Raw genomic sequence first — 27,819 nt, 5'->3', positions numbered from 1 at the left:
GTCGGGTGCCAGGATCCGCCACATAACACAAGCACTCAGGTCACTCCAAAGCAAGTACAAGTATGACTCCGTCATTGTCCATGCTGGTGTGAATGACCTGAGATACCTCCCTGGACTACATGAAAAGAGACATAGAGGAGCTCTCTGACCATGTAGCCCAGGCTGGTATGTCCCTGACCTTGAGTAGCATCTTGCCCTCACCAAGAATGATGCCACAGTATAAAGACAAAATGATCAGTTTCAACAATTGGCTAAAGTATTGGTGTCATTCAAAGGGGATCCAGTGTCTGTCAGCCTGGGATGACATGATCGACAAGCCACGTTGTTTCACTAGGGACGGCTTGCACCTGTCACCCTTAGGCTTTTCGATACTGGCCAAGGCTCTTGCCACCCCATAGTGCCTTTTTTAGGCAAGGCTCAAAGGACAAACCCACCTCCATAGACAACCCAAAGATAAAAAAACTAAAGGTAATGCTACTCAATGCCAGAAGTCTAAACCTCAAGATGCATGCACTCGAGCCTCTCCTCAGTATGGAGAAAATTGATGTCTGTGCAGTAACAGAAACCTGGTTCAAGGCTCCTGAGAGCACCCCAGCACTACCAGGTTATAACTCATACCATGCGTTTTGGCCCCAAAACTCGGACCTAAGCACAAAAGGAGGGGGAGTATCTATATTCATCAAAGATACCTACACCTCCAGGTTAGTGGCACTGCACGAAGCATCGGAAACCATCCATGTGCAACTAACAGCGGGCAAAACTGCCTTTCAGTTTCTAGCCTGCTACAGAACACCCTCCCTATTACAGGAACCCCACTTGGCATTCCTGAGAACACTGGAGAATATGAAGGTCTCTCCAAACACTATGTTATTGGGTGACTTCAACTACCCAAACATTGACTGGGAAAACTACTCAAGCCCAAACACCCTCGCCCAACGGTTCCTTGAATTTATAAACTCTAACGCAATGGAACAACTGGTCACCACTCCCACAAGAGGGAACAACATATTGGACCTGGTCATCACCAACATGGAGACTCTGTGTTCCACACCAGAGGTAAACCCCTCATTGGTAAGATCAGACCATAAACAAATTTCCCTGGGCATCCATATCCTGTCCCCACCCCCAGCCAAGGAAATCACTGTAAAGAATTTCTCAAAAGCCAACTTTGCACTTCTCAAGACTGAGGTGGAATCCTTCAAAGCCCCTGGGCCAGAGGATAATACAGCCCAATCCACAGAATCCTTTACAAATGCATTCTATGAGCACCTGTAGGAATGCATGGATCGTGCTATCCCAAATAAAACCAAGACTCACTCCCCCAAAAACAGGAGACCGGTCTGGTGGACCTCGGCCATAAATAAGCTATACAACAGAAGGAGGAAGCTACTACATAACAGAGCAAAATCCCAAAAAGGGAAGGCATCTCTGATCAGTATTAGCAAGAAACTTCAGTCCCTCATAAAATCATCAAAGGCCAGTTTCAAAAGAAAAATTGCCCTAGACACTAAAGATAATCACAAGGCCTTCTTTAGTTATGTCAGAAACATGGGCGGAAACTCCCAGATATGCTCTGAATTGTTGCATAACGGTACAAAATATACCAAACCTACAGACATAGCCAACATCCTGGCAGACAGATTCAGCGCAAACTCCCCCCCCTTCCCCCCCAAAGGAGCAAACGCCTATCCCAACTAAATGTAACCTCCCTGACATCACAGATGCACAGGTGAAAGCTGCCCTCTCCAAAGCAAAAAACACAGCATCTATGGGACCGGACGGTGTCCCAGGCTGTGTCTTACACGAGCTCCAAGAAGAACTGAACCCTCACATTAAGTCACTGTTCAAACTTAGCCTTACTACAGGATATGTACCCAAAGAATGGCGTACAGCTACAGTGGTCCCACTCCACAAAGGTGGTGCCACAACGGACCCCAGAAACTATCGCCCCATAAGCCTGACTAGTCTGGTCTGTAAAGCTATGGAGCGTATTATCATGGAACTCATAATCAGCGTATCCTATAATTAAAAAGATCATCTCTACTTGACTCCAAGTAGACTATTCTCTATCTGTTAAACGTAGCACTTGCTCCTACAGTACTTATTACCTTGATACGGCACTCTTGTCATAGATAGTACCCCAAAAAGGCAACCCCCCATTTCTCGGTCACCCACGCCCCGAATCTTTTTAAAGTTTTTGTCTATTCCTTCTAGCATGTCGAGGGATCAGTTGCTAGTGTCCTCTCCTGCTCAGCTGGTGAACCTGGGAATATTGAGGCAATGTTACAATTGCCTCATGTACACAGACAACCCTCTCCTCCTTCCACAAAACACAAATACATGAGAGATGCAACTACACAGCCAAACTGGAGGCTAAGCTCTCTCAACCCAAGACTGGACCAGACAGTCAGGAGGAGAAGGTTACCACACACACTATAGACCCAGTCTCACATATTACCATTACAACCTCAAATCATACACATAAACACACAAAGACATACTCAGAGGCTCTGATAAAAATCTACCAAAACAGCAGAGGCCACCTAAGCAGACACCCAAACAACCACCACCTCAGAACACAACACCTGCAACACATATCTCACAAAATCAGTGTGTCAAACAGTCACAGCCCATAAGGCCAAACACAATGCCAGACACACTTGTCATTGGTGACTCCATAGTCAGACACACTGACGCCACTCACCAGACTGAGTAAGGAGAAGGTCACAGTAAGCTGCCTGTCGGGTGCTAGGATCCGCCACATAACACAAGCACTCAGGTCTCTCAACAGCAGGTACAAATATGATTCAGTCATTGTCCATGCTGGTGTGAATGACCTGAGGCACCTCCTTGGACTACATGAAAAGAGACATTGAGGAGCTCTCTGATTATGTAGCCCAGACAGGTATGACCCTGACCTTGAGTAGCATCCTACCTTCACCAAGAATGATGCCACAATACAGAGATAAAATGATCAGTTTTAACAATTGGCTTAAACACTGGTGTCACTCAAAAGGGATCCAGTGTCTGTTTGCCTGGGATGATATGCTGGACAAGCCACGCTGCTTCACTAGGGACGGCTTGCACCTGTCACCCTGGGATTCGGATATTGGCAAAGGCTCTTGCCACCCCATAGTGCCTTTTTAGGCAAGGCTCAAATTCTAAACTTACCACCATAGACAACACAAAAAGGAAAAAACTAAAGGTAATGCTGCTCAATGCCAGAAGTCTAAATCTCAAAATGCATGCACTCGAGGCCCTTCTCAGTATGGAGAACATCGATGTCTGTGCTGTGACAGAAACCTGGTTCAAGGCTCCTGAGAGCACCCCAGCACTATCAGGTTATACCTCATATCATGCGTTTGGCCCCAAAATCTGGACAATACTAAGAAAGGAGGGGGTATCCATATTCATCAAGGACACCCACACCTCCAGGTTGGTGGCACTGCACGATGCATCGGAGACCATCCAGGTGCAATTAACCATAGGCAAGACTGCTCTGCAGTTTGTAGCATGTTACAGGCCACCCTCACTATTACAGGAACCTCACATGGCCTTCCTGAGAACACTAGAGAATATGAATGTATCACCAAACACCATCATACTAGGTGACTTCAATTACCCTAATATAGACTGGGAAAACTACTCAAGGCCAAACACCCTAGCCCAAAAGTTCCTGGAATTCATAAACTCAAATGCCATGGAACAACTAGTCACCATCCCACAAGAGGAGATAACATACTTGATCTCATCATCACCAACATGGAGACACAATGTTCAACACCAGAGGTGTACCCCTCACTGGTGAGATCAGACCATAAACAAATTTCGCTGGGCATCCTCATCCCACCCCAGCCTGAAATAAAAAGACCACAGTAAAGAACTTCTCAAAAGCCAACTTTGCACTTCTAAAGACTAGTGTGGAATCCTTTAAAGCCCCTGGGCCAGAGGATAAACAGCCCAATCCACTGAATCCTTTACAAATGCCTTCTACCAGCACCTGCAGGACTGCATGGATAAGGCAATCCCAAATAAAACCAAGACTCACTCCTCCAAAGGCAGGAGACCTGTCTGGTGGACCCCAGCCATAAACAAACTCTACAACAAAAGGAGGAAGCTACTACAAGATAGAGCAAAATCCTTAAAAGGTAAGACACCTCTGATCACTATAAGCAAAAACTTCAGTCCCTCATAAAATCATCAAAGGCCAGTTTCAAAAGAAAAATAGCTAAAGACTCAAAAGACAATCATAAGGCCTTCTTTAGTTATGTCAGAAACCTGGGAGGAAACTCCCAGATATGCTCTGAATTGTTCAAAATGATGTGAAGATTACTGATCCTACAGACATTGCCAACATACTGGCTGACAGGTTCAGTGCAAACTCCCCCCTTCCCCCAAAGGAGAGATATCTATCCCAACTAAATGCAGCCTCCAAACATCACAGATGCACAGGTGAGAACTGCTCTCTCCAAAGCAAAAACACAGCATCCATGGGACCTGATGGTGTCCCAGGCTGTGTCTTCCATGAACTCAATGAGGAATTAAACCCTCACATTAAGACAGCTGTTTAATCAAAGTCTTACTACAGGATATGTACCCAAAGAATGGCGCACTGCAACTGTGGTACCACTCCACATTGGTGGTGCCTCTACGGACCCCGGAAACTTTCGCCCCTTAACCCTGAGTAGTCTGGTCTATAACGCTATGCAGCGTATTATCATGGAACTCATAAACAAAGACATTGGGAGCCTCCAGACACTGGACCCTACCCAATTCGGCTTTGTAAAGGGAAGATCTTGCTTCAAACCTAGTTGATTTCTTTGAAACAGTTACCAAAGCCATAGATGAGGGCAAGGTAGTCCACACAGCCTACCTGGACCTCGCAAAAGCCTTCGACACAATACCCCACTCGGGCATCATAAATAAGCTTACCAGCTTAAATATCAACCCCAATATCACAAGATGGGTTGCAAACTGGCTCAGAGATAGAACCCACATGGTCAGAATCGCAGGTGCCATGTCCGAATCCAAACCAGTTACAAGTGGCGTCACACAGGGCTCAGTTCTGGGACCTCTCTTGTTCGGTATATACTTCTCTGAAGTTCAGGCTAACACGGGGGGATTATGGCTGACAAAGTTCGCAGATGACTGCAAACTGGGGGCCATAATCGAATCTCCAGCTGACACAAGCATCCTCCAAAAGGGTCTCACAGAGACGGATGCTTGGTGCCAGAGCCACGGCCTCAAGCTAAATGCTAAAAAGTGCATAGTCATCCCCTTTGGGAAAAACAAGGTGCCCACAAATTACCACATAGGTGGTAATCCATTAAATCTGGAAGAAGTAATTAGAGATTTGGGGACCAACGTAGATAGTAATCTCTCCTTTGATAATCACGTTGCCAAAGTGGTTAGAAAGACCTTCTATATAGTCCACCTTATCACGAAAGGGTTCGCATCTAAATCAAGAGAGGTCATTGTGCCCCTCTACTCGTCACTCATCAGGCCCATAATTGAATACAATGCCCCTTTTGGGATGTACCTTACCCGACACCTGCAGCAACTGGAGAGACCCAAAAAGTACCTCACCAAGAGGATCATGGGCTACAAGCAGATGTCCTATGCAGCTCGACTAAAGAAACTCCAGCTCTACTCAGTTGCTTACCGCCTACTCAGAGGCAATCTATGCCTGACATACAAAGCCATGTCAAACCCAGAATTAATGGACATGCTCCACCTCAAAAAATCCAAGTCCCTTAGAGCTACATGCTCCAGGGACCTAAACCTCAGCACAAAAATAAAGAGGACATGCTGGAGGGACAGATTCATTTCCCAGAGGCTCCCCTCACTCTGGAATAGAATCCCAATTCATGTTAGACATAGCCCCTCGCTGACCCTCTTCAAGCGAAATTTGGACGCGTGGATGGGAAATCGTAAATTCACCCCTGGGATCTCTCCTGTGTCCCTGCTAGACAGAGGCACAGTAAACTAATCTTAAAAGGGTACCTTCTGTGACCTACTTTACAGAGGCACAGTAGGCTAATCTAATAGGGAGGCGGAAGCCAAATACACTCTGGCTAGGCTTATAAATGCCCTAGCGCAGATAGCCTAGTATCTACCTATGAACCTATGAACCTATGAAGTAACACCGACTAGGGAGAGTTCTGCAGTTGTTCAGCAAAAAGCAATGCAACCTTCAGACATGACCTCCAATAACCTACAGGATGACATAAGACAACTGCATATAGACCTGGTTAAAATAAACAAAACACTGATAGAGTATATCAAAACAAACAACAAAAGGCTGGAACAAATGGAAGAAGCTTTAAACGGATATTCAGATGAGATGATAAAGCTGCAAAAATCAGAGGGTGAAATTAAGTAAAGGCTTTCTGAATATGAGACTGCTCAGGAAGAGATGTTTCAAAAAAATAATAAAATTAGAAGACAGAACACGTAGGGAAAACCTGAGATTTTTCAGCTGTACCAGAGAAGCTGGAAGGAACAGACTGTATTACATTTATGAAAGCACAAATAAGCAACTGGAATGGTATTCCACAGCATGACTTATTAATTTAACAGGCACATGATGTGTATGCTCTAAATCTAGCTATAAGAAAGCAACCTAGACCTTTAATAGTAAGGATGCAATCCTACCAGCAGAAATAATTGATTTTATCAAAACTGTGACAGAAGGACAAAATACTCAAAGTATGTGAGAGCAGAGTGTTTGTGGAGAATGATTACTCATTGTGCAGCAGGCAAAAGAGGAGTAAATTCATCCCTCTCTTCAGAGAATGCCAAGACACAGGTGTGAGATTCAAACTGCTGTATCCAGCAGTCTTCAAGGTACTCTTCCCTGGAGGGACAAAATCATTTTTTGATGAAGTGCATGCTAAGGAGGAAATACAAAAGTTTCTCCAACAAAAACTGAGCTGTGAAACAGGAGGAGATTCAGCTTCTCCCTCCTCTGGTAATAAAGACCACAGAGAGACTGCACCTGTGAAACCTTTTCCAGTATTTCAATTGAAAATGTTGGAGAGAAGGAAGGGAGCACAAAAGTTGACCAGAAGAATCAACAGTACATTGGAAATGAAGCAGAGACAGGATTTGGGTGATGGTGAAGAACAGTAATAAAACCAGTGACTCAGTGTGGGATTTCAATGCAATAAGTGTGTTTGTGAAATATGACAGCATAAGAAAATCTGGAAACATTGGACTTCTTCAAAATTTGTTTGCTGAGTGGGAACTCAAATACTGTATATGCCCTACTTTATGTCATTAATATTCATAAAAATGTTTTGGGGAGGGGAAGAGAGAAGGAAAAGAGAGGGGAGAACTCTAACTGTAAGTAAAGAAAACACTTTCTTTTCTTAATAGTATTGTATCTGTGTTGCATGGTTTTCTTTGCATGCTGTCTTTGGGTGTAATGAGGACTGTAAACAGGTGTTGTTTTTATTTTTCTCCCCTCTTCTCTTTTTCTTCTTCTGCAGTTTTGAGAAACATAGGCAATGTAATGATTAACAAAAAAGAAAAAGGGAGCTTGGTTAAGAGGGCATGACAGAGTTCAAATCAATGTGCTTTTTTTCATTCTTGCATAGGGATAGTATTGTTCCAAACATTAATGACATGAAGTAGGGCATATGCTTTAGAGTCTCCTACAAGTTTAACAAAGTCAAAAAAGTCCAATATTTCCAGATTTTCTTGTTCAGTCATGTTTCACAAATATAATTATTGCTTTGTAATCTCACATTTATCAATTTCCAAGTTATTTGTTTTATTCCTTTTCATCTCCCTCTCCCAACTCTTGTCTCTGCTTCATTTCCGATGTACTGTAGATTCTTCTAGTTGACTCTTGTGCTTGTTTTTCCCTTCTGTCAAGCATTTTCCATTGAAACATTGGAAAATGTTTCACTGGCACAGTCTCTATGTGGTTGTTATTACCAGATGAACAAGTATCAGAATCTCCTCTGTTTCACAGCTCACTTGTTGCTAGACAAAAGTTTGTATTTTCTCTTTAGCATGTACTTCATCAAAAATGATTTTGTCCTTCCTGGGAAGAATATTTTGTATATAGCTGGGTACAGCAGTTTGAATTTCATTGTTGTTTCTCAACATTCCCTGAATTGTGGCATAAAATTACTCCTCTTCTCCACAAACGCTCTGCTGTCTCCCAGTTTTAGTACCCTATTTTTCTGCCAAAATTTTGTCAGAATCAACTCATTTTGCTGTTAGGATTACATATTTAATAATAAATGTCTAGGTTGAATTCTCATTGCCAGGTTTGGAGCATATAGGCAATGTGCCCTTTCAATTAAAACCTCCAGCTGTGGAATACCAGTCCAGTTGCTTATTTGTGCTTTCAAAAACTATGTAAAGTCTGTTCTTTCCAGCTTCTCTGGTACAGCAGAAAATCTCATGTTTTTCCTACATGTTCTGTCCTCTAATTCTATTATTTTTTTGAAACATCTCTCCTTGAGCAGTCTCATATTCAGCTAGCCTTTTTTTTCCTTTCGACTTCTGATTTTTACAGTTTTATCATCTCATCTGAATATTTGTTTAAAGCTTCTTCTATTATTTTCTAGACTTTTGTTGTTTGAGTTGATACACTCCCTCTGTGTTTTGTTTATTTTCATCAGGTCTGTATGCAGTAGTCTTATACTTTCCTCTAGGTTACTGGAAATCATGTTTGGAGCTTGTGCTGCTTTCTGCTGAAGAGGTGCAGTACTTTATTCAGTGTTTATCCTTACCTTTTGAAGCTGATTTTCCTTCAGGTCCTCTGTATTTCTTTTTTCCTGGCATTCCAGCAGTGCACTTACTAGGCAGTTACTGAAATTTATCCAGAAGTATAAATCCACTGGCTTTCTCTGCTAAGTTTATGTTTTCCACACTGGGAGAGCTAGAGTTAAGTTGTTACTCAATGTGCAGCCATGCTGGAAGTCTCTACCATGCTTATCATATTGACCACTGTTGCAGAAGCCTTAGCTATATGGGTAGGCTGCCACAGCACAAAATGACTAAGGGGAGGAAGGATGAGGGTTTAGTGGTCCCTGAAGAATCATTCTAGCAAAGCCTGTCCTACACCTGGTGAAGGAATCCAATTTGCAGTGTTTTGCAAACATATGTACACAGGACCAGATTTTGCTTCTATAATCAAATCTTTTCCAAAAATCCACAGATGAAACCAAATTCCTAGCAAAATGTGCCTTGACCCTGCCTGGAAGTGCCTTGTTGTGGTGGGTATATTGAGACAGGTTTGTCTTTTTTGCTTACCGTCACAAGAGATGAACAATTTTTCAAGGTTCTTAAAGTTTTAGTTCTCCCAAGATAATATCCAAAATATCCGTGGACAAACAAAAGATGGAGTATACTTTCTCACTCATTTTTAGGTTCTGGAAAAATGATAGACGGAGAATCCGGCTCAAATTAAATGCGGATACCACTTTAGGCATAAATGAAAGAAAGATTAGTTCTTAAGGAAACCCTGTCTTTGCGGAATATGAGATAAGGCTGACTCAACATAAGAGCCTGCAACTCAGATACTCTTCTTGTAGAGGTAAGAGCAATGCAGAAAACTGTTTTCTATATTAAGAACCTCAAGTCAGCTAGATGAGATGGTTCAAATGGAGCAAAACTCAAGTTTTAGAAGACAAAATTAAGATCCCAATGAGGAGACACCTGTTTTCTATGAGGCTTGGTATGCAACACCCCTTTCAACAACATTTTTACAAGTGAATGCATTGAAGGGGGGTGGGATCCACTGGCAGATATGCTGAAATGTCCAATGGATGTGCCTTGATGGAGAAGGCAAGGTCAGTGGATAATAACTCAGATTGATAATGTAGGTACACACAAACTATAACTGTGAATGGGTCTTGTTTTTTCTTCTTAGCACCAAACTAGAAAATATTTTCCATTTGCTAATACAGCATACGATTGTCTGGCAGCAGGGTTTCTTGCCTCCTTTAATACCTGCTGGATGCTCTCAGAAAACAGATGCCTGAAAGGTCGCAAGACTATCATCCAGGCAGTTAGTTGCAGTTGTTTGGAGCTGGGAAGTATCAAACACCTCTTGTGTTGTGTGGGTAGGTCCAGTGTAAGAGGAAATGTGTGGTAATTGCCCTTAGCATTTTCCAGAAGAAAGAAGAACCACTGTTGTACCTTGTGCATGGGAGGAAAACACCTTTACCATTATGCCAATTGGTCTTTCTCAAACATATGCATTAAGTACTTAACTGTTCATAGGTTACTACTAGGCTAGCTGCTCTTGTGGGATATTTTAAGCATAACCAATTTCCCTCCCAAAGTTGGGAATCAAACCTTACACCTTGTGTTTGTGATACTAATACCTTAATCATTATGCCAAGCCCCAACTTATTGTCTTGGCCACAAGGTAGTCACCACAATGATCTATGGAGAGTCTATCTGAATCTTCAGAATGATGCTTAAAGAACATCTTGCAGAATCCAAGAGCAGCTGCTACAAAGATAAGATCACAATACATGTTAAAGTCTTTAGACTTTATCCTAGGCATTACTGACTAAACCCTGTCCCTGATCTTACTATTAATGTCATAAAACATTGCATAACACTGAATAACACTGTCTTATAAGTTGTATAATTTTGTGCTGTTTTATTTTATCTTGCATTACTGTTTCATATCTATATTACTGTAGCACTGAAATAATCTTGATTGCACAGTGTCCTGTTTATGTTCTTCTTTATGAAAAACTGCTATATTCTATGATTTCTGTACTTTGATAAAACACTGTATGCTCTACATTTGAGCTCAGGTCATGGCTGGAAAAGGTCAACAGAACAGTTCACTTACCTGGCTATCAAACAGTTAAGTAAGTCAGTAAATAAATAAATAAATACATGTGGCATGGATAATAATTCAGATGTGCAGGTCTGTTGTATTATTTCAAATACTACAGACTTTTTAGACATCGGACAGCCAGATTCATAGTGTAGAGAGATAAAACTATGACTTTCTGATAAATGACTGGAGTTCGATTAACATCTCATGTGCTTGGAGGAGCTGGCCGGGGAGGATGGCAGTGAATGGCTACTGAAGGTTTGTACATCATGGAGGCTTGGGAGGCAGTTCTAGCTTACCACATGGATGACACCTAGCAAGAGCACTAGATTTTATACCCACTGAGATCTGAGTCTATCAAGCCATGCTGTCTACATTTGCTCTGTAAACCAAGGAATATTCAGCTTATGGAGGCATTCTTTCCCACAGAGGCAATAACAGAGCTTGAAAGAGTTGCTGGGGGACTACTCCTCAGGGAAGAGTGAAGGCTGCCATGCAGGACTAGCAAGCTAGCCCACACCTTATTTCCTACCTCTTACCAAGGAACAGAGGGGCCAGTAGAGATTGCCAGGCAATAGCAAATGGGCTGTAAGGCTGTCACCTAGCCCAGGAATGCTCCCCCTCTCAGAATAAATTGACCTACTGGGTGCAGAAAGAGGGGTTATTAGGCAAGGTTTTGTGGTAAAAAAAAAGAAAAAAATGCAATAGGTTTTCATATGAACAGTTTAGGCATAGTTGTACCAGAAAGGAGTACTAGGATTGCTCAGGACAGTATTTTTATTGCACATCCTTGGTTAATGTTTAGATTTATATCGGTACTTACATTTTTGTGTTATGATCTGGATATAGTTGTTTACTTCACTGTAATTTTTTGTTTTGCTAATAGATACTTTTTTAAATTTGGATATATGGGATTTATTGTCATAGCTGTAGTTGTGAGGCTGTATGCTTGTCTAGGTGTACTGGGGAAAAAGTGGTATGTTTTTTAAGTGCACGTGGATGTTGGTAAAGAGTCAAAAGAAAGAGTTGGAAATTAAACATGACTAGACTTTGTTATCAGTTTGTACAAGTAATATCTGTTTTGTGTTTGGGTTTGTTTTGCCATCTTATTGGTTTGGGTGTAGTTTATTTTCAGTAGGGTTATGGTGTTAATCAGTGGTACACTGATTGTTAGTTTGCTAATATCTTTTTATAGTACATTAGGAGTACCTTACTACCATTTTAATACTTAAGTTGCATTCATAGTGAGGCTGAGAGTGGGTTCTACTGCAGTTCATAGGGAAGAAAGTTTGTAAGTACTACTGGAAGAGAACGTAAGACTGAGAATAGTGATATTAGAAATTATTTTCATTATGTGTGTATAGTGGGATGGGACTCAGTTTAAGGGAAGTGATGTAATGAGGTTGGTAAAGATTCTAATTGTATGGTGGAAAAGGGAGAGAGGCAAAGTTAGTATAAAGGAAATGATATACAGGTGGGAGAGAATGACAGTGGCATAGAAAAGCGAAGTGAGGTTGAGCATGCCCCATCCAGCATCTGCAGAAAACATTTAGCAGATTGCTGAAGACAATGGCAACAAGAATTTGATTCTATTAGGCTGTAGGCTGTTAAACGTTGCTGTCTAAACTATAAATAATTAACTAATTCTTACTGTGAACACACTTTATAAGAAGCTGAAGTAAGATGCGTATTACTACAGCCATATTTAAAATGAGAAAAGCACTTATCCCTGGTGTGCAGTTTGTTTCATAGTTTCAGGACATCTATACAGAGGCCCTAAGGTCCAACTCCAAATTTGTTATATAAACTCTATTATCCATCCAACCTTCTTACGATAATTTGAGCAGTCTCATATTAACAACTTATTCCATGCCCTTACTATAAACTATGTTATAAACTTTTTTTATATAGTCAATTAAATTCCATTTTAAAATTAATTTAGTTGTTTCTTAGATTTCTTTCCATTCACAAACTTTTAGTATTTAACACTGCTTTTAACTCATTTTTGTGTGAAGCCATATATGCAGGGTACAACATTTCCCTCAACCATCAGCAGTGTGTTGGCTACTACGAGCTCAAGACAGATAATCTTCAATATTTTATGAGACTGCTATGGATAAGAATGTGCAAGTAAGTAAGCAACATCTTTTAAATATAGAGTATCCAACACAGCATTTGGGTGTAGAAGAGGTAACAGAATTTGGACAGTGAGCAATTTGAAGTGATGATCCTCTAGCTAGGTGCTAAATATGGATAGGTCTAGAACCAGCCTCCAGTCCTGGGGACTAGAAAAAGTCTTGAATAAAATCCTTTTCCTCATAGGTCCAGAGACAAATCGTCTACCATTTATAAAAGAAAACGGTTTGAAATAATGGAGAGCATATGGTATTTCTGATCTTTGGGAATCTGAGGTATGCCCGAGAGGGTTGGTAAGGAATTCCACCAAAGCTTGTAACTCTTTTTTATGATGCTTAACATCCAGGAATTTAAAGTGATTATTTACCTAATGGGAAGCAAACAGAATGTTTGATAGCAATTCTGGGGAAGGGTATATCTGGCCAGAATGGGGAAGAAAAGGGGAAGAGGGTGTGGTTGGAAAGGTACAGTTAGGCTGATCTATATTACTCCTGATGCTCTAAAAGCCACTTTGTTTGTTCTTAGAGTCTCTTCATTTTTTTTCTTAAAAACTGGCCTTTGCCTGACTTCTGTTGTTTAGATTTGTGCAGCCTTCTAAAGAAGGAACATGGTTTTACAGAGCAATTTCTCTCATGTCTGGCAACCAAAAAAAGGGAAAGTTGTTTTACATCGTGTATCAGTTTACCTCTCTCTTCCATCTTTAAAAACTTCAGCTGTTTGATTCCCAGACAGCACATCTATCTGGAGAAGCATTCAATAACTCAGCCTTGATGTACTCTGGTAAAAGCTGGAGCCTTACCTAATCAGCCTGTAGATGACAGAGACAGTGGCAGATGCTCCAGATGCTGCATTAGTGGCAATATATCCACATTTTATGGAATGTTTAGCAAATTGAGAGGAGAGGCATAAAGAAACATTTCTTTAAGTTTTGATCTTGGGTCTAGGTTAGGAAGAAAAAATGGATAATTAGAAGGGCAAATAAAATAATACATGACAACTGTAAGAATCAGTCAGAAGAGGTCAGAAAGATTGTGAAAAGTGAATAGAAAGGCAAAATAAAGGAACAATAGGAGGATTATTGTATGGCTTCCAAGTATGCAACAAAATATAAAAGGTTTAGGATTTCTGCACTGAAGTATTTGCATAGGTATTTTTATACTCCCAACTAAATTTCAGAGAATTTTTTAACAGGTAGACAGTGACTGTAGGAGATGTGATGTTAAAGTATGACTTGTGAACATGCTTTTTGGCAATGCAACAAGTTGGTAGATTTTAAAAATTCCCTAAAGTTTACTTTGTCAGAAATGTCGGGCAAGCAAATTACTGTAAATAAGAAAATGATTCTTTTGAGATGGATACAGAAATGGAATTGTCTAGACATAGTAAGGCCCTAATAAGTTTAATGCTATTGGCAATTTCTGGAAAATGGAAGTAAAAATCTGAACCAACCATAACAGAAGTATTGACTGGTGTAATGGAGATAAAGAACTGGAGGTAGGATGTTTAGAAAAGGGAAGGAGCAAACAACATAAAAATAAATGGAATTTGTGGAAACAGTACATGCAGAATAATGTTCAGGAGGAGGAGGATTAAATTTCAAGGAAGGAAGGACTTCAGCAATCTGTCCATTGATAAACAAAATAGTAACTGTTAAGAAAGAAGCCACATATGTATAACGTATGAAAAGGAAGCATCTTTATCATTTTTGTTTTCTCTTTTATAACTGTAGGTGTACCCATGTCACTATGTAAAAAATAGTCTAAATTAGGAATTTTAGAATTCGTCTGACCCATATTGCCTACTATAGCCAAAAAGAATTTAATCTTATGTATATGACAATTAATAGCCTTAAATGGCAGGCTTACATATACATACATTTTTTTTATGGAATCGGACAAGGGGTCTACAAAAAGTCCATAGGGCAAAGCACACTAAATGCATAATATAAATATTGTGGTGGAGCACTTAGCTCCAAGTGATCACATCCTTTCACTAAAGCAGCAAATGAGATCTGAGGTAACTAGGAAAGTGGTGCATTATGAGATGGAGAATTCTTAAGGGGCTTAAGGCTGGAGAACTGAAAGTGCTGAGTCAAATCCAACAAGTGGCTCAAGGGCCCAAGTGTCAGATTGGACAGACTGAATTAATAGGATCTGCCAACTGTTACATTAAAAAATATGTGAACAACAAAAATGAAGTGTCATCAATGAGAGTACAACAGAAGGCTAGGAGTGATCCACATATTACCAAATATATACAATTGTATACAAAGAAACAAATATATTACAAAAAATAATAAGAAGTTATGTACCTACCATAACATTCCATGTTAGTTGTCTTCTTCTCGCCTTCTTTCTTGCTGGATGGGTTCGGAGCCGATCCTCGGCTCCGACTCGGCCAATACTAAAGCTCGAGAGCTAATTCCACTGGCTCGAGGCTCCCCCGTATCCCACAATGCTAGGCGGTAACTCCTCAGATCTCGTTTGAAAGCTAGGCCAAGCAAGAAAAAACTCCATAACATGGAGAAGGGTAACCCACCTCTATTGGGCTGACTGTGAGGTGTCTTAAACCTAACAGAGGAAATATAGAGGTGGTAAAGCGTGGGAGAAAAGGATTAAAAGGTCACAATACAAACTCCTCTAGGTCTGTCCAGGCTAGGGGGAAGGAGGGTGGGACGCAAGAAAGAAGGCGAGAAGAAGACAACTAACATGGAACATTATGGTAGGTACATAACTTCTTAATGTTAAGTTGTCTATCTCGCCTTCATTCTTGCTGAATGGGACCGCGTCCATAGCACCTTGTCCCGGGTGGCCTATCGGAACAGACTCTTGAGAACAGTGGAACCAAAGTTGGCACGGTCTCTGGAGGCTATGTCCAACTTGTAATGAGAAATGAAGGTATGAGGTGAAGCCCAAGTTGCTGCTGAACAAATAGAATCAATAGGAAGCCTATCCTGAAAGGCTATGGATGTGGCTAATGCCCTTGTAGAGTGAGCTCTAGGCTTAGAGGACAATTGTTGGTGTCTGATCTCATAAATATAGGTAATCGTAGAAGTAAGCCATCTCGAAAGTGACACTTTAGAGACTGGAAGACCCATCTTTCCTTCCGCATAGGAAACAAACAGTTGGTCTGTTTTTATGGACTGTTTAGTCCTGTCTAAATAATACCTTAGTTGGCGATGAACATCTAAAGAGTGCAATTTTTGTTCTGACCTGTTGCCATAATTGGGGAAAAAAACTGGAAGATCAATAGTTTGATTCAGGTTTGTTTGAGAGGCCACTTTAGGCAAAAAGGATGGATTGGTACGCAAGGAAACTCTATCTTTGTGAAAAATTAGATACGGAGGACGACAGCATAGAGCATGAAGTTCCGAAACCCTTCTAGCCGAAGTGATGGCTATTAGAAAAAGCATTTTCCAAGACAGCAACTTTATAGAACATGAAGCTGCAGGTTAAAAGGGGGGTAGAATCAAAGATGCTAGAACCAAGTTCAGATCCCATGGAGGAGGTGGATCCTTGACAGGGGGCTTAAGAAGAAAAACTCCTTTCAAAAAGGCTTTACAGAGTTTGTGGGACATGACAGTAGACTCTGACACTCCCACATGAAAATTAGATATAGCCGCCAATTGAACTCTGATAGCAGAAGGAGAAGAACCTGCTTGGAAAAGTTCAGCTAGGAAATCAAGAATGGACGGAATAGGAGCAGTAAAAGGGTCTATTTTCTTGGACACTGCCCATAAAGAGAAACGTTTCCATTTGCTGCTATAAATCTTCCGGGTAGAAGACTTATGAGAAGCTATCAAAATATCTCTAACTGTGTGAGATATTAAGGGAAGCCTGGCTAAGGCTGGAATTGGAGGAACCACGCTGTGAGGTTCAGAGAAGAAAGGGATTGGTGCAGTTGACCCGAATGATGGATCAAGAGATCTGGAACTGGGTCCAGATGCCATGGTTGCACCAAAAGGTAACGATGAAGAAAGGGAAACCAAACTTGTCGAGGCCAATAAGGGGCAATGAGGATCATTAAGGCCTTCAGAGCAATGGCTTTCCGAATCAGCTGAGGTATCAGTGGGAAGGGGGGAAAGGCATACAGGAGCCCCGGAGGCCAATCGTGAGCTAGAGCGTCTCTGATGGGATGACCTGGTAGGGGAAAGAGGGTGAAGAACTCGGTACACTTGCTGTTTTGGGGAGTGGCAAAAAGATCGCAGCAAGGATGGCCCCAAGTTCGAAAAATTTCTTCCAATACTGATTTCTTCAGAGACCACTTGTGAGGCATGAGGATTGCTCTGCTCAATCTGTCTGCTATCACACTGGACTTGCCGGGAATGTGCATTGCTATCAGGCAGCGCTGAGAAGAGATCGCCCATTGCCACAGTCTGAGTGCTTCTCGACATAAGGGGTAAGATTTGGCTCCACCTTGTTTGTTGATGTACCACACTACGGACATATTGTCCGTCTGAATTGCTATAGTTCCCTTGGGAAGAGAGCCTTGAAGGGCTTGCAACGCTAGAAGCACTGCTCTCATCTCTAGAATATTTATGTGCAAGTGGCACTCGATCGGCTGCCACGTGCCCTGGACTGTCCTGCCCTGGTAATGCCCCCCCCCCACCCTATCAGGGAGGCGTCCGTTGTCAGAGTTGCAGCCGGGGGCGGGGGGGTGAAGGGTCTTCCTAGAAGAAGTTGGGGGGATGTAACCCACCATAGAAGTTGATTCCTGTATGACTGAGTTATGCTGATAGTATGGGACATTGGTAGAAGTTGAAAGAACCACTGAGTGAAAAGCATCCACTGTAGAATCCTCATGTAAAAGCGGGCTAAGGGGAGGAGAGGAATAGCCACCATAATCCCTAAGACTTTCAAAAGCAGTCTGACCTTGATCTTGTTCTGTCGTAAGAGAAGGGAAACCTGCTTGTGAATGTCTGCTACTCTTTGCTCTGTGAGTCTGGCTGACAGACTGACTATGTCTAATCTTGCGCCTATAAAAGTAATAGATTGACAAGGCGACAAGACAGACTTTTCGTAATTTACCGAGATGCCTAGAGCCTGACAGGTTCGTAAGGCGTAGTCTCTGGCAAAGAGAAGTAGATGCCTGGTGGTGGCAGTCAGGAGCCAGTCGTCTAAATACGGAAACACCTGGAATCCCTGGCTCCTCAAATGAGCGGCGACCACTGCCATGCATTTGGTGAACACTCGGGGGGGCTGTAGTGAGACCAAAGGGCAGGGCCCTGAACTGAAAATGACTGGCCCCTAGCCTGAAGCGGAGAAATCTCCTGGATCGTCTGTTCACTTTGATGTGATAGTATGCATCCTGGAGATCTATGGAGCACATCCAGTTGTCCTGGCCCAGAAAGGGCAGGATGGACTGCAGTGTGACCATCCGAAATTTCGTTTTCTTGACAAACTTGTTCAAGTTGCTGAGATCCAAAATGGGTCTCCAGTCCCCTGTTTTTTTTGGAACCAAAAAGAATTTGGAGTAAATTCCGGATCCTTGTTGGTCTGCTGGAACTGGTTGAATGGCTCTTTTTGCTAGCAGCTTTGAAATTTCTAGTGCTGCTTGTTCCCTTTGACTGGGTGTAACATCTGGAAGGGATTTCCCGGACTGTTTTGGGATGCGAATAAAGGGGATTCTGTAGCCTTCGGATATGATAGACTGTACCCACTTGTCTTGAATAAGGGAAAGCCAGGCTTTTGGGTACAGAGATAATCTTCCCCCGACTGCCTCCGAAATTGGACAGTCGGGCAACCCCTCAGGGGTGCTGAAAGGGTTTGTCAGAGAAAGTTTCTCGACTACCCTGATTCTGCGGGCCCCCCTCTGCCTCTAGGACGGCATCTATTATTATTGTTCCCCCCTCTGCCTCTAGGGGGAAAACGACTCTGTGCGTCCGGCAAGACTCCTTGTGGTTGTTTGCGGAACCACATCTTCCCCCCCCTTCTGACCTTTGGGGTAAGGCCTAGAAGGGGTAGAAAAACGGACTCCGACGGCAGAAAGAGTCTTACCTTCTACCTCGCACCTTGTCAGAGTATCCTTCACTTGTGGACCAAAGAGAGATGATCTGTCAAAAGGGGAGTTAGTGAAAGACACCTTGAAAGGGTCCGCAAAGCTACATAGCCACATCCAGGCATGGCGACGTAAAGCCACCCCTGTACCTGCGGCTCTGCTCGCTCCATCAGCCACATACGAAATCAGGCACATGGAGGAGTTAACCACTGAATTAAGGGTAGCCAGCTGGGAGTTCATCCTATCTTGAAAACCCACAGCTGATGGGTCCTTCAACACTTCACTCATTTCCTTGAGCAAGTCCCTCTGGAGACGAGTGAAATGACACAGGTAATTCAGCGAACGCATGGAAAAGGTCGCTGATGAAAACATCCGCTTACTGTACCTATCTATGGTCCTAGATTCCTTATTAGGAGGATGAACAGGCACCGAAGGATCCGCTAATTCCTTCTTGGTGGCAGCAGCCACCACCATGGCATCCACAGAGACACCTTTGGACAAAAACTCCTTGTCTTTGGGGGCAGTGATAAATTTGGCCGGCCTCCTAGGGGTGGGTTCCACCGAGTCAGAAGCCGTCCAAGCCTTCCTCGAAACCACTTCCATAAGTGGGTCAAAGGGAGGGGACACCCAGGAGGTGGAACGTCAAGAACCAAACGCCTCAAGGTACACTGATTCGTCCTCTGAAGGGTTAAGGGCTGGCCAATTCCCCCTCTGCTTCAGGATATCCAGTATGTCTGCAAAGGAGACATCTTCAGAGGGGGAACGAGGGGAACCCTCAGAATCTTCCAAATCAGTGTCAGAGGTGACAGACTCAGGGGAGTCAATGTGCTTCCTCTTGCACTGTCTCTTCCTAGGGGGTTCTTCTGCAAGATCAGGAGAGGCCTCGGAAGAGGAGGAAATTCCCACTCGGGAAACTTGAGGCGCGGATTTTCTACGGTCCGAAGCAAGGGGGTGAGAAGAAATCACCACAGGCACTGTAGAGGGAGGAGCTGTTGGAGCTGACTGTGGAGTAGAACCAGGTTCTAACACGCTCCGCATGACCTCAAAGGCACCCCTATCAGGCAGGGCCAGAGGTCTCCGCTCCGAAGAGCTGAAAACCTCCCCTGGCACCGACAAGGATGGCTCCGAAGCCGATGTCGGAGCCGAACTAACCAGCGCCGAAGCACCGAGAGGGAGAGCGGGGTCGGACAAGGGTCCGATGCCACTCGCCCCCTCGGAGCCGACGAGGGAAGTCCGGTGCCGAGATCCCTCCAAGGAGGAGATCGGAGCAGACGACGGCGCCGAAAGGAAAGGTATCGGTTCCGACGCTCCCACAGTCTCGGCTCCGAGCAGCACCGGCTCCGAACTTGATAGAGTCAGAGGAGGAATGTCCAATGGAACAGGGGCAGCCATCGACTGTTGAGTCGGGCTGTGTAACATCTGGGCCAGTGCCTCGGACTTAAGAAGTCTACTCACTACCCTCTGCAAATCATGGTCCGAAAGTCTAGAGGACCTAGAGGAGTGTGACCTATGGCTCCATTCAGACAAGAGTGGTGAGGCTGGAGCCGAATGAACGGAGCCGATAGAAGGAGACCAGGACCTCTTCCTAGTAATCGGTTCCGACGAGAGTGTCGGAGCCAACTTAGATTTGTCTGTCTCGGCTCCAGCCAGAGCCGAGGACACAGTATGTGTAGTAGGTCTAGAATCATCGACTCTGGCCGGAGCCGATGGTTGAACCGTTAAAACGGTCTTAGAACCCCCGGAGGACGGCTCGGACGCTGGAGCCGACAGCCTGGAGGACTTAGAAGGTTTCCCCGACATGGACTGTGTCGGGGGACCCTCAGGCTTCAATAAGCCTCTTAAAATTAGCTTATTTTTACGTTCCTGCAGGACTCTAGGGCTGAAACCATGACAGAGAGCACAAGAGTCCTGCAGGTGTAAAGATCTCAGGCAGTATACACAAGAAGTGTGACTGTCTGTCAGAGACATCTTCTGACAGCACGAGTCACACTTCTTAAAGCCTGAGACCTTCGATTCCTTAGACATCTCTAAGAAAAAAGGTAGTGCAATCACTCACACTCACACACACCCAGATTACACTAAATTTAATTTAAAATAAAGTAATTATCTTAACAAAAAATTCCCTAAAAAAAACACAGTCACTCCAACTACTAGGAGGGGAGGGAAGGGGCCTAAAGGCCTAAGGGAGGAATTCTTGAAAAATTTTTTTTGAAAAAGGGGGAGAAAATTGGTAGGGAGTGTAACTACTTAATTAACTCACTAACTACTATTGAAAAAGTAACTTAAAGGGGGTCTATTTAGCAAAAAACTTTATTTAAGCAACTAACCTGCAGAGCCGGTTGGAAAGAGCAACTCGTCAGCGAAGCGGCAAACAAGATCTGAAGAGTTACCGCCTAGCATTGTGGGATATGAGGGAGCCTCGAGCCAGTGGAATTAGCTCTCGAGTTTTAGTATTGGCCGAGTCAGAGCCGAGGATCGGCTCTGAACCCATCCAGCAAGAATGAAGGCGAGATAGACAACTTAACATTAAACAGTATAACATCTATTAATATTATCAAAACTTCTGCACATAAATAAGCAAAATAGCAGTAATTTTCCTCATTGCCCAAACACAACTGTTATGATAATTTCAGTGTAAACTGCAATACCTGTGAATTATGTGAATTTACATTTTGTAAATATAATATGTTTTTCTATGCATGCTATGCTGTGTAAATTATATTACATGTTGATGTTTTTTTCCCCATGGGACACCACTGAAAAGCGGCTTAGGCCCAGTGAACAAAAGGAAATTAATTAATTAATGGCTGCTAGTTGGGTCAGAAACAGCAACTTATGGCTTGCCTGATGTGGAAGAGGATGTAATCACTCCACTGGCAAAGTGCTGGGCACTATCTAGTGTAGGCCAATCTTGACCACGTAAAGGGCCCAAAACTTCATTAGCATGATTGTCCTGATAAGTGATTTAGCACAGATTCCAAGTTCAGAGTCTTATACAGACTTTGGGCTTGATAATTAACATAATTTTCTTAGTGTTATCTGCACAGATAAAGAACCTGCACTGAACTGTAAGTAATCAGTGCCTCACAACTCACCATGTGCTCACTAATATTCTCTTGAGTAGGACCCTTGTCACCTGGCTCTGGATTGCTGGATGAACTTTACAAGTTTATAAATGGATTTCTTATTCCTGCAAGCAAACCTATCATGAGTTCTGACAGGAGTTTTACTGGTGGAATGGGGAGCGAACCTTAGTTCAACCGCAGTTGAAAGCAATTAGTGCTGTGGAAAAGGAGTTTCACACTGAACTGTTGAAGCTTCATGTGCTCCTCACAATCCTAAAAACTTTAAAGATTAAACTTCTTCCAGGGACCTTTCTTACAGAGAACAACATGGAATTCATCATATATTACTTAAATAAGCAGGGATGCATGTGGTCATACATACTATTCACAGGGGTGATGCACTTCTGGAACTGAGTCAACATACTTTCAATATTCACATTCAAGATTAAGTAAATATACTGTCAGACTCGCTGAGCCATTGCTCCAGTCCTCTTCTAAGATTCAAATTCAGCAGCAATGCAGGACCCAAAATTTTCAGAGGTGCACACTCTGGAGATCAACTCATTAGACACCAGAAATAATTCAGCTCACTTTCTCTTCTATCCAGTGCAACAGGCTAAAAGGAAGTCTGCAGTGGGCACATTCTTCATTCCACAGTAGTAGAGATCCCTGTATGCCTTCTCTCCTTTCCTTCTGATTCTGGCAATCAAAGAAGCCAAAACTTATCTATTTCACTAAGTGGTGAGTGAGAAATGTGTGTTTTCAGGCTTTCAGGCTTCCTGACAATACAGAAAATTCACTCAGTCCCAGCTAAGGTACACTGTTACCTTCAAAATAAGGATGACAATTGGCTTCATCTCATGGCATGGTTCTTGATCCAGACTCAGTGAAGCTAAACATTTCTGAAGATATCAGAACTGATGTATGCTGTCAGCAAGCCTTCTGCCTGGCAGATATTCTGCAAATTGAAAAGTTTCTCTATTTGAGTGGAGTAGTAGCTAACTTGCAGGTGATCCTGACCCATATCAGGGATATGTGTTATTAGGTCCTCAGCTATTCCAAAAGCCCATATGCACTTGTCATCGTTTGTGTTTTTCATGACCTTGCATAGAACAGGAATATGGCCCAGCAAGGACTAGTCAAACAGTTCCTTAAGAGGGTGTTGTACCTCTCTCTGCCCCTCCACTCCATGGGTTTTGGGATGATTCAGTGGTGCCAAAGTTAATATCTTGGTAAATATTGCTTTGCTGGCCACCACCTCTGCACAAAGGCTTACCAGTGATTCGGGTCCTAAAGTAATGGCAACCATATATAGTCTTTTATAGAGCAAGTCTGTCACTAAGGATCAAATCAATCTTCCACCCAAAAGTGGTTTCTGAGTCATTCTTAAAACAGCCTATTCAACTCCCTGTTTTTTATGCAGGGCAGAAACCAGGGAAGAAGAAGAAGCATTTCACACCTTGAAAGTATAATATTAGCTTAGATTTTACATGAGGGATCCAGGGAAGTAAATAGTGTGGGAAGAAATAACCAGGGAATTATTATGGCTAGGCTTGTCTAGGCCCTAGGGCTGATAGCCTAGTACTAGCCTATGAACCTATAATGTGGGTGGAAAAGTTTAGGAAGACAAAAAAGCTGTTGGTCTCCTCTGCTTTGAGGAAGGAATCCTGTCAATTCCTAAGCAATTTTTTTAAGACTACAGAATGCATTAACATTTATCATCAGATGATACATTGCCCACTGCAAAAGGTTGTGGTCAAGGTCCACTCCATTCAAAGTCCGGCTGCTTCCACAGCTGGTTTCATAAATGTCTCCATTACAGAGATATGTACCATGGCTATCTGGTCACTGGTTATAACTTTTACTAAGCATTTATATCTGTAATCTGACTCCAGGAATCAGGCCTTCTTTGGTACTTCTGTACTTTGACGCTCTTTTTCTTAACTGTTCATCTTTTGGCTGTCCCTGTCTTATTCCACACTGCTAGATTTACAACTTGGAATCTAACTCAGTTGTAAACACACCAGGAAAAACTGATGAACCAGAAATGAAGACAACAGGAGCTAATTACGGACATGCCAAGGAGGATTCCCTCAAACGTCATATAATATGGTAAACCTACATCTGTTGTCCTCTGCTTTCTTTTCACCAAACAAGGTTTCCTGCTCATGGGATTACTTCCTAATAACCAAAGAGAATTGAGTCACCTATTAACGGAAGAAAAATGAGTTACCAGTAAGGTCAATGCTGAGGCCCTGGATCCCTCACTCATTCTGTTTGGTCTCCTCTGTACAAATTTTATACTCTTTAGTCTTGATTCTGAAGTAGGTAGTACAAACATGATGGAAGAGGCTACTGAGGGGGTTATTATTTGCCCAATACAACTCTTTCAGAAAAGTTCAGTCATTCTGAAAAATGCAATAACCCACAATTTTAGTTAAGAATCAAAAATCACCCATATCAGAACAAATGGAAAAGGAAAAAAGTGATCTGTCAAGATCTGATATACAAATTAATCAAATTTCTGAACGGCTGAAATAGTCTGAAAATGGCAAAGCCTTTGAAATGTTCTTGTTTAGTCACCAGCATAGATCCAACCAACAAGAGGACAGAAAGAAAACAGGGTAGGCATGCCTCTCATTTTTATGGATGTTTCTCATACAAAGCCAACAAAGGGGTGGCAAAGTCCCAATAAGGAAGGGAAATGATACTGATGTAGCACTTCCAAAATTTGCTGAGTTCCATCTAGTACCTAAAGAAGAGCTCTGCAGTGTTTTGCTCTAATGATCCACAAGATATGTGGCATTGGCAAGTGACAAACAAGAAGCAAGAGGATCCACAGAGTCTTCATTTACTCTGTTTACAAAATTAGGTTAACAAATGGGCAGGAAACCATGCCAGGTCATAAAAGAATGAAAAAATAAAATAAAAAATGCCACATTTTCATAGAAAAAGTTACAAAGTCCCAAAACAGCTCTTGGTGGATAACAGAGGCCAAAATCCACAGTAATAAGGACTCCAACTATAAAGATTCAGTGTTGTAAATGAATGAAAGACGTCTGCAGCAAAAATCCACAGGAATAAGAACTTTTGTCTTAAAAGATACAATGCAGTAAATTAATCAAAAGGAAGAACAAGAGGAACAGGATTACAAGATTGTAACCTGGGTTTTTGCAGACCCATAGTGCCAGATTCCAATAGACTTATTCAAGTGTAAGGGACTTACTCCGGGGTAAGCCCACCCAAATTCCAAAAGACTTGCTCTCCATGTAAGTAACTTACTTTAGTGTAAGGCCTATCTATGAAGCAGGTTTACACTGTGGTCTAGATTCCAAAAGACTTGTTATTGTGTAAGTGAAAAGGTAAAAGTTTACACAAGCATTACAGTAAAATCTTACTGGCCTAAATCTTATAAGCCTTGCACCTCCTTCAACTAAGCTGGGTCACCAGCTACTTTAACAAATGCACTCAGTCTGAAAAATGGAATGACTCCTGTTCCACATTCCTTCCGATCACTACAGGAGTCCCCCAAGGCTCCATACTTAGGCCAATACTTTTCAATATATTCATTACTGATGTGCACAAGGAATCAAAACTCACCACCATAATACAATATGCTGATGACACAACATTAGTTTGCTCAATCCCAAATCTTCACATCTCAGAAACTATCATACATGAAGCTCTCATCACTATAGAAAACTGGCTAAACAAATCTCAGTTGCTCTAAAAAACCCAGCAAAACCAAACTAATTCCATTCCTTCCTAAAATCAAAACAACAATGACCATAGCAATATCTCCTCAAACAACTCAAAAATTGAAAACATCACCAACAAAATTACTAGGAGTTAACATTGATAAGTTAAATTTGATTTGCACATTGACATTGCAGTCAAAAAGACACACGGCAGACTATTTCTTTATAAAGTAAAGCACCTGCTAAACGGTCATAGTAAAAATCAGCTATCACCTTCCTTCTCCCTCCTACCCTCCTATATGCCTCAACACTATTCACAAATCTCATCTCTCCCCCCAAACACAAACTAGAAAGCACCTACAACAAAATTAGCAAATTTGACTGCAGCCCCCCAAACCACTCTCATCATGGCAAGGCGCTCAATACCTTCAAGTGGCTTAAACTTCCTCAACACATCACCCTCTCCCACCTACTGACAACACACAAAATACTTCATCATCCACTCAAGACACCCTCAGTGTCAAATCTCATCCAATGGCACATACCAAACAGAACCCAAAGATCCTCAGAACTTAAGCCAACTTTTGCTAATAAATCTAATAATTATTACCATGACTTACTATTCTCTGTCACCATCTCCAAGGCATAGAACAGACTTCCAAACCACATTAGGCGTTTAATAAATTGCAACAATTCAAATCTGCCCTAAAATAACTGCCAACTAATAAACTATGTAACTGTACCATATCTATAGTTTGAAGAATGTAATCCTAACTCTGTCCACAATGGATACTATACGAGGGTGTTAATATAGTATTTTTGATCCTACTCCCAGTATCTTGAAAACACGTATTCCCTTAATCGGATATGCTTTGTAAAAAATGTTTGTTGACTGTTTGCTTTGAAATACTTTGTAAATAATGTTTAACAGTTTTTATTTTGAATTAACAAAAATGTATTTCTTTCATTGTTTAGGAGCTTTTCTCCCTGACCCTCCACTGAAAATGGACATTTCAGTTTCTAGATGGACTTTCCCAGTAAACAAATAAATAAATATATACAATAAAATAAAATTCCATAATATCATCTTCCTGACAACAGCAGTCATCTAGTTAACACCTGAACAAGCACATTTGGAACTGAGGCAGTGGGCCTAGTAAACAGATGGCCAATAAATAAGTCACTGACATTGCAGACATGGGGCCAGATTCTGTAAAGTTTGCAGAATCCAGCACAATAGGCTGATATCAGCACCAAAGTTGCAGATAACAATGTAATACATAAATTTGCCACAGTGAATTCAGAATATTTCTCATCATACAAAGGAATATCTCAGTAGTAATGATGTAGTGAACATTACCTGCAAGTAACCTGTAAGTAATGAAAAATCACTATCAATGCATGATGTACATTAACAAAGTAATGGAAAGATTCTCACAATTCAAGCATCCTGACAATCTTAACTCATTACAGCCAAGTGACGTTTCCAGGCATTTCTGCAGTTACCGCCTACTGTGCCTCTAGGCGTCAAATATTGCCTGTTCATGTTTTCATTAATAATTCCAAAACCATTCTACATACAAGGTATCAGAATATTTTATCTTGAAGCATACATGATGGCAAACACAATGCCTGTTTGTTAGAATTCTAAGGTAATAACTTCATTTTTAAAGGCTGAAGCCATAGCCACTGGGAGTTAAAGGTACATACTCCAAAGGGCTGTACTGGAGGAAATGAGTTCATATCAATTAACAGAATATCTCCAGTAAGCATAAGGACAACTACGGAATATAGCATTAACGACATTATTATAAAAATACTAACGTTTAGTTATAGATTCCAGTGGAATCCATACATTTTCTATTAAAAAATTAATAAAGGCAAAGTGCAATCATGGCCACATCGTGGGTTCGGGACTTGCGTGGGGAACACAGGCAATGCATAAACCTAAGGAAAGTGGGAGACAGAAAAGCAGATGTGTGGTATGGGTGAAGAAGAACACATAAAGGGGATACTGGAATAGAACAATCTGAGGGAAAGTCAAAGGAGCATAGGATTTTTTTTTTCTTTTAATAGGAATAGGCCCTATTTTTTATTTTATTTTTTA

This window comes from Protopterus annectens, chromosome 4.part0 (genome assembly GCF_019279795.1).
Source record: "Protopterus annectens isolate FY-2018-M chromosome 4.part0, PAN1.0, whole genome shotgun sequence".
Lineage (NCBI taxonomy): Eukaryota > Metazoa > Chordata > Ceratodontiformes > Protopteridae > Protopterus > Protopterus annectens.
This window is presented reverse-complemented; position numbering follows the sequence as displayed.